The sequence below is a fragment of the Amblyomma mixtum genome, chromosome 3, assembly GCF_055824585.1.
Source record: "Amblyomma mixtum isolate Tamu chromosome 3, ASM5582458v1, whole genome shotgun sequence".
Lineage (NCBI taxonomy): Eukaryota > Metazoa > Arthropoda > Arachnida > Ixodida > Ixodidae > Amblyomma > Amblyomma mixtum.
In genome coordinates, this window is record NC_143014.1 from 127118010 (window position 1) to 127131288 (window position 13279).

The 13279-nt window shown below is 43.4% G+C and overlaps 1 protein-coding gene across 1 annotated transcript in view; it reads right to left on the bottom strand.

The window, feature by feature from the left end:
- Positions 1-13279, bottom strand: part of LOC149351769 (uncharacterized) — a 45461-nt gene that overhangs the window by 16288 nt on the left and 15894 nt on the right. The gene's annotated exons all lie outside the window — the stretch shown is intronic.

Sequence of the window (13279 nt, forward strand, 5' to 3'; positions counted from 1 at the left end):
GCCGGGAGCAGCATTCAAATCTGCCAGAATTTTGTCCCTAGGGCTACTCTTTTCATTTTTTTATATTCAGAGCAGAACCTAAGTTTGGTGCAAGGGCTAAGTTTGGTGCATCGGAAACAAGGGCTTTCACCTAGCCCGCATCATCTGGGGGACAAAAAATTAAATATCCTAACATGTCCAGCATTCATAGTGCAAAAATTTTGAATATTGAAACATTGTAAGGTACTGTTATCGAAATATTCAACGTAATGGTCCATGCTGACGATGAGTAGAAAAATCTTTATTTTAACGCTTTTCCATCGCTCACATCGAGTAGTTAGGATCACCAGAGAAAACCAATGGGGAACGTTTTTGACAACCGCAAAAACTATAATACCCCAAAAAAAATGCAAGCCAGCCGAGGGAAGACGCGATGCTTCGAAATGTTGACATTTAGTTGTAATTGATTAAGCTTATGATCGCTAAAACTGTTGAGGTTTAGGATTTCAATGACCATTTCATGCCCACTGCAGAAGATAACACCCAGAATGTTAGAACCACGAGTTGGCTAATTATTACTTGAAAAAAATTGTAGTACAAGGTAAGGCTGATGAGCTCTGCTGCGACGTGACATGGGGATGAAAAATTTCAGAATCTATATAAAGGGAATTAAAGTTACCAAGGCGGTGAACTATATTCGTTGGGCATTTATGGATGGCCGAAGTAATACTTTTAAGATGGTTAGCAATGAAGGAATGGTTGGAATGATTTGGACGGTACCAGACTCCAACCAGCACTTTCACCGATCTTGTTGCACAAGCAACCAACACTCTTTCAAAAGAGCGGAATCAGTATTAACATGCAATGACATGCAATGGGATTGCCGAAGGTAATCGCGCGATGGTTTCTCCGTCCGAGTCCCGCTATGTAGTGTCTCCTGGAAATGCAAAGTGCGGCTTTGCCGCATAACTCGAATGCTTCCTCGGCAATTTGGCAGGCCTACGCCCAACTCTAGGTACTTATACAGTAACTCTACTCAGTTGCCCTGCGCAATTTAGTTTCAGTTTTCGCTGACTAGCCGCCGTTTGAGAGTGTTATCGGTCGGCTTGGCGGCATCGATGCACCTCTGATTTCACAACGTCAGGATTAGTGGCAGTGGTAGAAAACCAGTGCGTAAATCTATTTTCGTAGACCAGAACGCGTTCATTCCTAAAGGAGTTGCGTCATGCACGAAATGTACTATAGAGAGAAGGATTTTGACATAGCTCCGAGCACTCTGCCTATAATCTTCGGCAAGAGAGAAACTATCGCTAATTTCATCGCCCGCGATGCGACAGTGTAAAAGGGACATCTGTGCCGAAAGCAGTCATTCATTTCGCAAATTTCCAAATCATCCCTCGCAGGCCTTCAATCTGACGTACTCCTTCCCCTTTATACGCTGCTGTTATGCTGTGAAGTGTTGTAATCAGCGTTCTCAAACCAAACCAGCGTTCTCAAAGTAAGCCAAAATGGGCTCTCACGACTAAATCGCCGCCGCGCGCATTTTCACCACGGCTCACTTCGGCTTCAGCGCCGATAAAGGATGGATAAATATTCTAAATAGCTCTCATCCTGTCCTCTACGACATTGTTACTTCGAGGCTTGCTTTCAGACGCCAAGGAAAAAAAAAACAACGTGCGCCCGTCGGCGAGGGTGGTATGTTCGGTAATGCACCTAATTCGGCCGCGTCGACTCGGTCCGTGTATTGGAGGCTGGACGTGCTGAAGACTTGTTGAAGACTGACATGTGTTGAAGGCTGTGTGCGTGTTCAAAGCTGCCTAAACGCAGATCGGCGGCAGACTAAAAGCCAGCTGCACTGCGTTAGGTCTACACTGTAAGGGGAAGCCCCTTTCACATCCGACAGCTGCGACCAAGGTAGCCTAGGCTGCACCGAAGCAACAGTTATAGCAAATGAATCGCCGAAACCCTTCGACTTCGTTTAAAGGTGATTCAACTGTATTTACATTCCTCCATCCAGTTTTTCGCATTCATATGTGCGAGTGCCTGGGGACAAGAACCGAGATCGAGTGAGTACTCGATAAGCAAATGCACAGAGAGCGTCATACCACACAATTCTGGACAAAAACATTTTTGAATGGGAACCAGCTTATGAACGCAATTTTTCCATATATTGTAATATTTCACTATGACAATAATGATATCCGCAGATCTCCTGTCGGCAGGCTTGAACTCTTCTGCTGTTAATATTTTTGCTGTCGTCAAAAGCGTTCATTTGTTTCCTCTGGCAGCCTTAACTGTTCCAAAAGAAAGCACTCCAAAAGAAAGGTTTTGATACCCATCGGAAGATCTTATCATTACCTTGAATATTTCCGTGACAATACCTTAGAATATTTCATTATTCAAAATTTTTGTTCGCTGATGTTGGGCATGAGCCACTCGATCCATCGATGAGCAGGTCCAGAGCACCCTCTTGGCGGGTGTGAACTCTATCCCGACTTTTCGCGTCCGTGTGTGCATGGTGCTGGCACCTCAAGATAAACCTCACGCATGAATAGCTGAAGATGTTTAGCCCACGCATAGCAAGAGTTATACTGCAAATTTCCTTCATGGTTGTTGCTTTCGTTTGAAAATTCTTAATTGCGCTATTCGAATATCATGAAACAGACAGCCTTCCTAGTGAAGAAAGCTCTATGATGTAATAACCTCGTATGATTTGTCATTCTACAATTTTCATGCAATTGTCACACAAATACAATTCATTTTTGCAGAATCGTACATTTGTCATACAAATGTCATAAGATATCATACAAATTGATGACATTTGAATGACAAAGCCTCTGTGAGGTTATTCCGTCCTACAATTTTTTTCCGTTGTCGCCAACATGCGTGTTTCTATTTTGTTGTTTTGCCTCTTTCGCTTCAGTTTGCCGTTCGCTCTCATTTTCGATTTTCTTTTTCTTGAGAATGAGCTAGTGCTTGAAACTTATTCGGCGTAGCCTCTTAGTCCGCTCTCGGTCTTATTCCAACGTTAGCGGTTTCAATGGCGTTTCAGTTACAATTATTAGTGGACAACAGCATTGTGACTAAAAACTCGGCGACGTAAGCCGTAGATATGTGGGCGGGGCTTTTCCCTTTCGACGAGTCGGTGGGTGCTCTTGCTCTGTGAGGAGAGCCTTACAGTTGATAAAATTATAAATTTCGCAACCTCTCTGATCCCTCTTTTAAGCTGTATCCAGTTTTGCAAGTATTAAGTTGGTTTTCGTTTCCATCTTTTTCAATTACATGTATATTGCACTTTCTAAGTTATGCATTCTCTTTTTAAGGACAGCGATTTGTAATCTAGGTTTCTGCTTAAATTTTAAGGCTCAGGATTCCCGGTTGGACGACCACTCAGAGCTAGTTACAGACCTTGCATGGGCCTATTGTACTGTTCTAAGGTTACTTAGCGCTGCATTCACAAAGCATAAGGTTGGACCGTACATCTTGAATGTTTTGACGAAAATGCCTCCCCCCCCCCCTCGCCTTTTTTTTTTTAGTGCCCATGGATTCTTTTACTATAGCAAAGCCTATCGAGAGAAATGCCGTTACATCTCTTGACAGAAAAAGAACAGACTTTCCCCGTGTTTTGCTGAGCGATGATTCGCTCGTTACATAAAAATCACTTATATCCCAAACCCAGGGTGTCGTGTCTGCAACTCGCAAAATACCGAGGCTGATATTCACCCCTTGTAGTGAATTTGTCCGGCGCTGAAGCCAACGAGAAATTGGCACCTGGCAGCAGCGGTTCTCCCGCCGAACAACCCGTCCTCATATATTGCTCGGACGCAGAGGCCACATTACCACGGCCTCCTTGCCTTCATTAGGTCAGCCCGCCTTTTCTCATTCATTTAACGCCCCCACTTTTTCCACCTCTTTTTCCACTTTCTGTCCACCTTCCCAACTCCCTTTATGCCCCGAGGCAATAAATAACGTTATCAAAAAGAAATGTTTTCAGAGAGATCCTGGGCGGGCGCGAGGGAGAGAAAAATTCGCTGCGATGCGGTTTTTGTCTGCGCAGGCCTGTAAACAGGCGAAGCCGGATGCGCACTGTCAGGAATTTCTCCTCTTGCGATTCCCGATGCTACCTTTCAGGCGGCTTTTCCTTTCTACATTGGTGACGAGCGGGCAGTTTCTGCAGTTATGCGGGAAGAAACATGAATTTCTTCTGAGCTCAGTTATTCTACTGGTGTTTTTATTTTTAGTATTGCGCCTTTTCCTCATTTAAATGCAATTCTTACAGCTATGCGGTGATTCAAATTCAAATGCTTTATGCGAGGGCTCAACTCAATCTTAGCCATGTTATAAACCATTCACCTCAGGTCTGTTACAAGAGCAGGCTACTTCAATCGAATTTATTTATTAATTCCTAAAAGATATAGAGGTAAAGGAGAAAGTGTAACACATGGGCCGAGCACGGAGCAAAAAACTGCTATCGAAAAAACTTGGATGCATTAATTTTATTTCTCGCCAGCGCTTCAAGCCAGATCGTGCATATCGATTTTATTTTCGCGTGCCAGAAGCTGAAATACCTGAAAGCTGCCATTCGCGAACGAATCGTAATACCGTGCTATCGGCGTTTTTCCCTTCCTCCCGTACACGCTACCCTCCAGTTCCCCAGATTTATCGTTCCTCAGATTCTGTAGCTGCACGTACTTCTACGTCTCACTCCGTCCGAAACGATCAATCTTCCATTTCCCAAAGAAGAATTTCTTGTCGCGTTTTACTTGCGGTTTCCGGTTTCCCAGATGACATTTTCGCTGTTCACGAAGAAACTCAAGACGGTGGCACCTCTTTCTTTTCATTTGTTTTCTGTTTTGCTCACGTGCAGAAATTTATGGTCGAATCCATTTGTTCTTGTCTCGTTTTCGGTGGCGAAATCAGCTCAGCCGTGGACTGATAATTCTTGTGCTACGAAGGTTGCTGTCAAAACGAACAGGGCGTTCGCAGTTCGCCGTTATTTACGCTTTTCCCAGAAATGTGGAGGCAGGTAGGGGAGCGCCAGACGGCGGGAGAGAGCATCATCGAAGAGAAGCATTTCTGCGCTTTCTGAGCCTCCGCGTTTATTTCGAGGGTGGTTGCTAAGCTAGTGCCATTGGGTGTCGCGATGCTTTAAACGTAGTTCGTTGTATACGAAATTCTTTCTCAAACTTTTAAACTTCGTTTATTTGAACTGCGCTTTCTGGGTACCACCACTTGTTTGTTGCTTGCGAAGAGTAAGCCGGTGGCAGAAGATACCGTGGTAATGCTTGTGGTAACACAAACACTGACTTGAGCGCAGACCGCAACACCGTTTCTCTGAATGAGCCCGCTGAAAAGTTGCAGTGGTAGTGGTCAATCAATTACTCGCGAACCTGGAGAATGCGTGGCTCTGGTGGGGGTAGTTCCAACGGCCCATGATGTGTTATCCTCGGATCATAAAGTCAATCTTCTCCTCAATACCGTACGAGAACTCGCCCGAATGGTGCGTTTAAAAGCACTGAAGCGCATCCTTTGGAATTCTAGCCCGCGAGTTCAAAGAAGGACGCCCAGAGGCAATGTCAGTACGAAAATAACTCGCGGAAAGTGGCCAAGGGGCCGTATTTATAGGCTGTTCATTTTAAAATGACCACTTCACGTCCGTCCGGTCCTCTGTCACTGGTCACTCACATATACCTGCGGCTTTCACGCGTCTGCGGAAAGAGACCGGCCATTGGGTGGCTGGCAACCCAACCTCACCATTACCTGACATTGACTGCGATATGCAGCCACTGATGGGGTGCATCGCGGCGCTCTGTCAATAGCAGGCGACAGGCTGCGATATGCAGCCAAAGGTCACGCCTGGTCGCCTTGTACCCAATCGTCGAGTCGATTTTCATAGACGCTTGAAAGCCGCGAGTATATCTGAATGACCCATGACAGAGGACCAGACGGAGGCGAAGTGGCCGTTTTAAAATGAACAGCTTGTATAATACGGCCCGAGGAGCTATACTTAATACGCAGTGTTCATAATAACGCTCTTTCATTCGGCCAGATCACTCCACTTCATTAGTTTTGCATGCAAAAGCCGCCTAACCACTTCGCCGAGATGCGCGAAGTAGAGTACACGTGGCATGTATGTAAAGTGTGCGTGTGGGATGTTGCAGAGAGGGAGCATTACATCGCCGTTCAGCTGCGATTAATCTGCTCATATCACGTGTTATCAAGCAACCATGTCGCAACAAAACTCACTGCAGCAACTTCAATCGATATCGTTGGATTTAATAGAGAAATACTGTAACAACTAATTGAATGAAGCACAAGGATTTTAATAATAAACAAGGTAGTTACGGAAATTGTGAAGCTTCAGTCTTTTGACATTACGCTTTTGTAAACTTGTAGTTCTAAAACGAAAACAGATGGCAATGTTTTGCAAGCGACACATGCTGCAGCATTTAAATAAGGGTGACGTAATACCACATCGCGTGATATAATTTTTTTCATTAGCGTACAGGGCAGGCAGAATTTTAATTTTTACCGAAATGTAACTGCTGATAGCAAACTAACTTTTCAGCTGAATACGATTTCAACAGTTGAACAAGGGCACTTTACTGCGCCACATTGGTATATTTTTCTTGGAAGAGCTAAAGAGATGCATAAAAAAAATTATGAAATTTTAATAATTGTGGTATGTCGCAGTGTATTCGAAAACAAGCAGCGCCTAAATAAAGGAGGCTCAAACAGCCGGAAAAAGTTCAGTGTTGCTTTTGAATGCGTCAGATTTCATGCAATTGATTCAGTAGCAACTGGGAAAAGCTTTTCCGTTTTTATGTATTTAAATAGGGCCACTCGAGCTAAACTCGAGGTAAAGAGATCTAAACAAGCTAAACTAAACAAATTCGTACACACATTAAGATTCAACCCAAGGGGTTTGAGGTCAGTTTCATTATAAATATGACCTTCGGATTAGACTTTCTTCTGCTCACTTTGTTACTGTCTTCTGTGTTGTACTGTATTTCTGAAAACTGTGTAAGTTTTGATGTGTTGTTCTTGAGACGTGTTTTAATGTGGGATGTTTAAGACATTTTGTAAATGTCGTATCTCTTTAATGAATTGCATTCATGTATCAACTTGATATCTAATTTTGTAATTATTGGTGCTGTATTTATTTTAAATCTATTCCTGTTAATTGCTACTGCCATGTAATGGTCTTCTGGGCATCAGCAAAGGTGCTTCTGGGACGTTTAGCCCGGGAGGCACTCCAGCTACTTCTCTGGAAAATAAACTGCATTAAAATCAACTCCATTAAAGCTTTCTGATCAGCTATGTATTATTGCCATGCTTAACAGTTTATCTTCGCTGTGCTACTGCACCTAAAAACACTAAGGTGTGCTCTGTGCATCTGTCGTGTGGGCGCAAAAATGTTTAATGGTTTTTGAGCGATAAATTTCTTTTAGGTCACACTTGTAGTTAAGGGTGCCAGAAACACCTCCTCTCGCCCGCGACTATAAAATTCCAGCTAGGCTCAAGTTTCTAGCGCGGTGTTCAGATTCACTGAATATCTGGAGAAACGATCTTAGCAGGCGGCTTGCCTTGCACAAATTGACTACGCTAATTACAGCAAGCCAGCCACTTGATGTCAGGACAGCAGACTGCAACCCAAGTCCTTGTTTGCAAATGAATTGTCATTTCTGTATTAATTTAAAAGCTTGTTTTTCAGAGCAAATTGGACTCAATTTGTATTGTCAATACTTCTGTTCCCGGTCAAGGAAACAAACTGAAGTTTGGCGCGCCTCTTAGAATCGGTTTCAACGCTCCGCCTAAAAAGTTGCAGTAAGTGTCTTTGAAACGTACTGAGGTTATATATAAATAAGTTTATGAATATTTTACGTTCACTTTGAGAACTTCTCAGCTGTCTTTAGAAACTCAGACAGTCATACTTGTCCCAGTGGTTCCCCATAATGTGGATCTTCTTCTGAAATGAAATTATGATAATTGCTTTTATTGTTGTTTCAAAATACATTTGTAATTCTAATTGATTCAGTTTTTTGTTCGCCTGCAAAGCACATTTTTTACAAACTTAATAGTTTTCAACCAAATACAATTATTTGTTTCAGTTCAGTAAGTGCGCCGGGCTTGCAGTAAAAACCGGAGTGAAAAATACAGACGAATCATTCATTGCTTGAAGAGGAAATTTTCCTTCAATGGACAAAAACAGTGTCTTTGAACGTAATGTTGAAGGTTTTGTCGCGCAATAATAATCCTAAATTCCACGAGTGTAAACTGTTCATCGCCATTTTTTATCAGCCTTACAAAGCCTTTTTTTGGCCCATTCTTTCATCTATCTCCTCTCCTTGCTTCCGGCAGAGGTCCTAAAATCTCTCCTTGTTATGGAGATGCTGGGTGCGGTTCAGCGTCGCATTACAAAATCCATATGGTGAGGCATACTGGTTTGCTCAAAACATGCTCTTCTTTCGCAGACTGACACAGAAACGAGACAGGGCTGTTTTCGCAAAGCATTTGGGAAGTTGAAAGCAGCTGCCAGCATTCTCAGACTCCAAAAACAAGTCTGCACAGCAGCTGGCGGGGAAACTGATGGCGCCTGCTGTAACAGACAGTGTCAGTGTCCCAAGAACTAAACTATTTAAAAGTGAAACATTTTTCCAGTATGTTCTCTTCAATTTATGGAGAGAGAACACGCTCCTGGGGCTTTTTCCCCTGCCCTTGAAACAAGAAAGCAGCTGCGCAAAAGATTCAAGCCTCAAGTCACGCCGCATTTAAGCAACAAATTGCTGTAGTCGGCACCATTTGTAAATATCTTGCTTTATTCATATGAGCCTACTATTTTTAGGATATCTTCTCAAGGAATTCCGAAGATTTTTAGTGCAAAATCAAGAATTGATTTTTCTGCACAATTTTACATATGTCCTTAAGCCCCAGCCTCATACAAAGAACAAAAATTTCTTTTGGCTCTTTTCATATTAAACCCGGAAGATACCGCCTGCCTCTCACCGCTGCCTGTCTCATTACCATTGAAGCTCTCTGATGACTGCTAAAGAATACCTGAAACATAGTAGCTCACTTTACCGGCCAAAATGATCTGCTGTAGATTCTTGAGGTTTCACATAAGTCGGCCTAGTTCACGCATAAAGAATTAAAGTACGAACTACTGCTCTGCTTAATTACCGTTAAGGGGACAGGGTAAGCCCCATCTTTCCCATGTATTTTGGGGCATATTGTGGCGCACTTTTCTCAGCAACTAATAAAGACAACGGCAAGATATTTACTTCATTTTGTTCATAATTTCATTTTCTAGCCACTGTACGAAAGTTATTTTAGTATAAGAGAAATCAAATTATTAGTGAATTTTTTACTTTCTACACACTAATTTGACCAAATTTTCTACATATTTTTGTTTTAAAATAAACAATGCTATTTGTACGCTGATAATTTTGGTAAAGTAAACTGCCACGTATATGTACTGTATGCACAGAAAACATCAGCTTGATGTCTATTGTCCTTTCGAAAATAATGGTACCGACGTAACAAAAAATCTTGTTGTGAGAAAACTGAGTTTAAAGTAAACAAAACCTTCAATCCCAAGAATTCGACTTAGACAACTTATTTTGGCCAATTTATTCCGTAGGCACCAGCTGCGCAGTCGTCATCTAGGCCAGCGTGGCGCTTCTTTTCCTGCCGTTTAGCTTCTCGTGCCTGTTTTGTCACTTGCTGCGTAGCTCGATCAGGGGAGTAAACTCGACGCCGATAGACTTGCTTCAGCCAGCGGACAGTGTTGCTGCCTAGACGTAGTCCGCATGCCTCACGAGCCTTAGTTCTTGCGATGGCACCATCATTGAAGGTCAGAACAGCATCTGATGTAGCAATCTTCAATGTCTGTATGCCCACAAAGACATTTTTTGGAGCACGCTCCCATACGACATTGTTGAAGGACTCGTTTGGGTTCTGTATGATTGCCACAGAGCTAGGATGGTTGCCAGAGAGCTTTCTCGTTCGGCAAAAATTAGGAACATTTCGTGTTGTTTAGTTTTCGTAAAAAGGGCTGTGTCGCTGACAGCTTTGCTTTCAGATAGCTTTTTCAGGTTGATATAAATTGCACAGAACGAAGTGTGATACATCAAATGATGCAGAAAAGAATGTACTTGCATATTTAGAAAAAAACTAAAAATTGATTTTTTTTTTCAGATTTTTTGCTTACCCTGTCGAGAAATGCGTCCAGAAAAGACAATAGACAGTGAAAACTCAATATCCAGTGCTGTAAATTTCAGTACGAAATGAAATCAACTCTAAGAACAGCGCAAAAGCCGATCTTAATGCTGAAAACTGGTAGGTTACCGCTGTTTATGCGCAACGACTTGTTCTTCAATGGGGAACCCGAAAACGTATCCAGACGTCAAGTGTCTTGAAAGAGCCTCTCTTCTCCGGCAAGCCGTCAGCCTTCTGATGCCACTTGTGAAAGATGAAAGAGTCTCCAAAGGTGCATCTTTTTTTTATCAGCTCGGTGTATCTGAAATAATACCTGAAACCATATATGAGCCCGCAGTGTATGTAAAATCAGTTGACAGAAAAGAGCGACTTGCAGGAGCAGCTCCTCTGGTTTGAGCTCAAGCGCTGCCCAAACCTCATTGTAAGTGTCCTTCAAGGGCTTGCAAATAAACTTCCCGTGACGCTTACAAAGAACTGCCGTCAAGAATACTGAATGAACGTCACTGGCACACATAAGCATTGAGCGTCAGCAGCATATGGCGTCTTGTACTACATATAGACACCGTACAACATCAACTGTGTTGGAATTCTCTTTGAAGGACAGCCTTCCAACTTATCACTTTTTTTTTCACAATGAAAGTGGGATGAATTTCTTTATTCCCTCTTTCGTCATTTACTTTGCGGCTGTCACGATTGTCGCGATATTTTCTTTTCTCATAACACATGTCACAGTTTGTTGACCACTAGTTTGAACGAAGAAGTTTTATGCTTACACTATGACTACCCTCACACCTTTCCCCTCATTCTAACAGGATAGCGTTATGGTGACGTTAATAAAAACAACCTAGTGTCACGCAAGCAAGGAAACGAAAGCGCCAGATTTTCGTCAGAAATTACGCCACTCAAGGAGGTGGCACTTTACAGATTACAATACCTGAATCCCTCGGCGTGAATGCAATTTTCTTTGTCACGCGAAAACAAGAAGGTAGGAGACAAGAACAGCTTCCATGGTTCAACACTTGTACAACCATTTTTTTACGCATTTTTTTTCCTTTAATGCCTATCCGCCGAGAGAAATCGTCACGAACAGCTGCTTCAAGTGATGGAGTGCCTCATGCGCAAATTTCTCCCTTACTTAAACCTTCGTTCCCTTGCTTTCACCCTGGCGACATGAGTAAGTGGCAGAAAATCGAAACCGATTGAGACGACGCCACTTGCAGCTGCTTTTGAGCGACATTTCGAGGACTCATGGCCCACAATAAACGTTTGATAAGGGAGGTCTGACAATGACGTTGCTTAAAAACGATCACGCTGGGGGTTCTGCTGACAGGATATTCTGAAAGCGAAAAGATGCGGCAACCAATGCATGAGCACTGTTCGTACTGTGCCGATGGAACTGCGGCGTTACGCGAAAGGAGCGACAGCGCTGTCAAGCTGCTGACTGGACGATGTTCGTAACGTCTCTCCACGGGGCCCAGGACGTCTGCCCAGTTAGTCTGTTTTTGAATGCGGTGAAGAGACCGAGTTGCAGAACGTAACATCTGTGCGGCGCCTAACAGAAGCACCTGAAAGTGCAACTCAGTGCATCAGTCGAAAATCCACTAATGCAAGCTAAATTCTTAGCGTCCGTCATATAGTTCGGGTTGGGCCGAAGCCCCAAAACAACCATCTTGCTACACTTGCGAGCTTGGAAGGGTTGTAACTGGAAGTGGCTGGCCCCATGAACTAATAATTTCGTTCTCAGTAATTATGAATATCAAAGGAAGTAAGACCCCTCAAAGTGTCAGTTTCTTCACGTAGCCACATGTAGTCCGTTGTGAGATCTGATTTCGGCTGACTAGGGGCTGAATCGACAAAGCCGGTGGTGTCGTATCGCGCCGCTACATCGATGAGGCACGGTAGCAAGGAAGACGGTTTCAGATCGGTTCCTCAATAGACTGCGTCCCCAATTATGGCGTTTATCCGACTAAACACGTGATTACGGATTCTATCGTGGCTCCGCAGCTGAATTTCGCTGGAGGCGAAACGTGAAAACGCTCCAACATAGACATTTTGGTGCATACTAAAGGATCTTGAAAGGTCGAAAAGAATCCAGAGCCATCGTTTACGGCGGACCTCACGGCCGCTCCCCTGGGTGTTTGTTTGTATGAAATTAATGCGTAAATAATTGCGTCGGCTACTCAACAATCAAATTCACAAATTTGTTAATGTGGTTCCTGCATTGTGGATGGCGCGTCTTCCTTCCGGGACACTGCCCTAATCCAGAGAGAAAGAGCTTATTTCGCTAGCCTTAACCAGAACCAGGTTCACTTTAATCGATGCTCTTGAGTGTCAAGAATTACGTTTTTTGCCAAACGTTTTTTTTTATTTCTTTCTCACGCACACAGATGTCGAATACAAATACCCACAAGCTTCCTATTTTTGTGCACCTTCCTCCCTCACCGCTCCTTCTTTCCAGCTCCATTTCATACTTCTTTCTTGTGCTCCTTTCCTGTCTCTAGCTACAACTTTGTTTATTGTTTATTGAATGTTCATTTCTTCGCCGCTTACGACGAACTACTCGACGATCTCCGCTAGTTTATATCAATATATGCAGGGCGTTTGCTCTTCTTTTTCTTGAAAGTTGCATGCGAAGCTCCGAGAGTACCCGAAAATGTAGTTTGATTTTGCCTTCACAACGTGACAATTTTTTTTTGCCTTGACAACGTGCTTACCGCCAATAGCAGGTAAGCAGCAGCTTGAATTCTGGAAGGCCTCATTTCATGAGCGAACAGCTGAACGAGGTTGATCATTGTGAAAACAAATACGAAACACGAAGTTGCACGCCTGGCTGCATTCATAGAACAGCAAAGAAGCAAGCCCTTTTACGAGCGTGTGAGCGAACACGAAACACGATTTTGCATAAGTGAGAGATCGTGAGTGCAGAGTGATATGCAGATTTTCTGTGATAGCTCTGTGTGTGTGTGTGTGTGTGTGTGTGTGTGTGTGTGTGTGTGTGTGTGTGTGTGTGTGTGTGTGTGTGTGTGTGTGTGCGTGTGCGTGCGTGCGTGCGTGTGTGTGTGTGTGTGCGCGCGCGCGCGCG